The sequence below is a fragment of the Cynoglossus semilaevis genome, chromosome 17 (assembly GCF_000523025.1).
Source record: "Cynoglossus semilaevis isolate Cse_v1.0 chromosome 17, Cse_v1.0, whole genome shotgun sequence".
Taxonomy (NCBI): domain Eukaryota; kingdom Metazoa; phylum Chordata; class Actinopteri; order Pleuronectiformes; family Cynoglossidae; genus Cynoglossus; species Cynoglossus semilaevis.
In genome coordinates this window covers 5,095,924-5,098,465 of record NC_024323.1, presented here as the reverse complement: position 1 = coordinate 5,098,465, position 2,542 = coordinate 5,095,924, and the positions used below count along the sequence as shown (strand labels likewise).

Below are 2,542 nucleotides of genomic sequence, written 5' to 3'. Positions count from 1 at the left end.
TACACTCTGTGACTGACAATGCTCTGGCTCAGTGCCAGCCAATCAGAGACCAGAACACTATGTGGTGGTGGCTCATTTGTAAACATTTAGCGTAACGTAATAACTGAACTCCATTGTATAAACGTGAGGACATATCACCTACGTTGTATATGATACTTTATTAAAATTTTAATTTTGAACGTTTGATAGCAAAAACTTCCTCACTTTAGGAAAAATAGTGAGTATTCAATATTTGAAGTGGACTAAACTTCTTGAATTTGAAAACCACAAGCTTCTGATCTATAACCAAACGTGTTATTATTTTTATTACGTGGGTTTTTAAACGGGACACCATTAGTTGAATGATTAAATACATGTAAGGGGATTTTGTGAATAACATTTCTGTCTAATATTATTTTAAATACGTAGTTAATACCTTTTTTCGCAAGATGTTTGAATGTCATCTGTGAGTTAGGTTTCCTGGATTCACACTTTCCTATTAACATTTTTATAGTTCATTTGAAATAAGGCAGTGGTCCTTGTATTATTCATTTTGGTGACCCACCAAATTTAGAATCTTGACCCAATTTTGGGCCATGCCCAGCATTTTAGAAAAAGGGTGTATTCAGACAAAGGTCACAAAAAGCCACATAACTTCTTGATTTAAATATAACAGGGTCGATAGAACAGCCTCATCTAAAAGGCTATTATCCAGTAGGATTTTAAACAGAGCAGCACTGAGCTCAATTGTGTGTTTGTTTTTTATTGCCCATTCCGTGCTTTAAATCTGGCGCTTTCTCTTCCTTTTGGCATCTCCAGTCACCGCACTTTTGGGCTGTCCTGACAGCCAATCAGAGCCGTTTGTCTTCTTTTGGTGGGCGGAACTAGCTCATTACCAATGCAGGCGTTCCACCAATGAAAGGGCGTGTTTACCCTGCCCCTGGAGAAGCGAGGTACGCAGTTGCACCAGGAGAGAAAACGCTGCTCGAAGATCCGAGCCTCGATCCAACCAGGCCGGAAGCCCGAGTCCCACAGCTTCTTCCAAACAGTGAAGCAGCAGCAGCATTAGCAGAAGCAGCTACAGATGGAGACACTGTAGGATTTTTTTCACTGCAGCCACACATGCTTTATTTCACATTCTGACTTTTAAATGGGAGTCACATTTGGCCTTGCACCGTCCCTCCCTGTGTTTTGTGATTTTCTAATTTATTGTTATGCAAGGATATAATATACCAGTAAGTACTTATTTTCATATATTTAGTCCATATATGATTTGTTTTTCTAATAAACAAATTAAAGCCAGTTTCCTTGTCTTTCAGGTACTATTTAGATCATTATACTTTCAGTTATTATGTCCTCTATTACAAAGGACATACTTTATTTTTACTTTTTTCTCTGTTAGTGTTGGTTTTTATATGGAATAAACTGGGAATTGCTAGAGCGAATATATTATTATTATTGATATACGTATTGCTATTATTACGTTGTTTTCTTGTTGTTATTGCTACTAAAATGTAGTTTACATTTAGGGAAATTTCTTTTATTTCTTAACATGTTCTCAACACCTTAGTACATGTCCGCCTTCATTATTATACTTTTTTAACGCGTACGTTATAGTTTATTTTTTGTGTCCATGTACTGTCAGCATACTTGCTTTCGATACAATGTTATTTTACACTACATTTTGTTTTATTTTTTATTATTTGTTGGTCGCGTACAAATTGATTTTATAATACGACTATTGCTCAAAATCTCGCCGAAATTACAGAGGCAGCAGTGTTTCACTCTCGCCGGCCGAGGTGCACTCGCTGTCGGTTAAGATCAGCCGCGATATCTGCCTGTTACGGAGCTCGATCCGAGCATACGACATGTACATTTTAATTTTACCCGTGCATTTCTTCAATGGCCTGGATCATGCAATACAATTAATCGTATCACAAAAGACATAATCTCTTACAGTTATTATTATTTCTTTTGGTGATTATACCGTTTATACGGTGAGTAGATTTACGCAACCCGATCTTATATGAATCGAACTCGCTTTTTTAAACAATTAAAAATATATTATACATTTTGTACATTTCTTGCAAAACACTGACATCAAGTTACAGATTTATTGCTGGTCTGAGCATGGGTAGGTAAGAAAAGGGAAATTAATGCAGCAAAAGCATGGCGAAGGGAAGGCAATGGCTGACTGGTGGAGACAAAGGCAGTCAGTGAGTCCTCCATTCACCTTGGATGTCGAAACTCGGTACTAGGAGGAAATGGGATTCTGTGATGTTTTTCGCACAGGAACCAACAGAAACCCACACACATGTATTCAGGGGGACTTGGTTAAGGAACTATTTTGTTTTAGTGTCATTTGTTTAAAAGTGTTTAGGGAAAAACAGTTAAATGTTTCTGGACTGTTGCTGCATCTGCACGAGGAGGGAGATGCATGTTAGTTACCCAGTCTAAATAATAGTGGGAATTATTTGTTAATTTGCACTGCATATTATAGAATTTGACTATTAATTAATCAATAATTGTAGCTTAATTTTGTTTCATTTTATTTATTTATTTT

General features: G+C 36.7%; 1 protein-coding gene across 1 annotated transcript in view; it reads left to right on the top strand.

The window, feature by feature from the left end:
- Nucleotides 1-318: 318 nt before the first annotated feature.
- The window catches only part of bahcc1a (BAH domain and coiled-coil containing 1a), a 68,991-nt gene continuing 66,767 nt past the window's right edge, over nt 319-2,542 (top strand). Inside the window, exon 1 of the mRNA XM_025064516.1 lies at nt 319-1,214. The gene's annotated coding sequence lies outside the window, so the exon portion shown is untranslated. The remainder of the gene's footprint in view (nt 1,215-2,542) is intronic.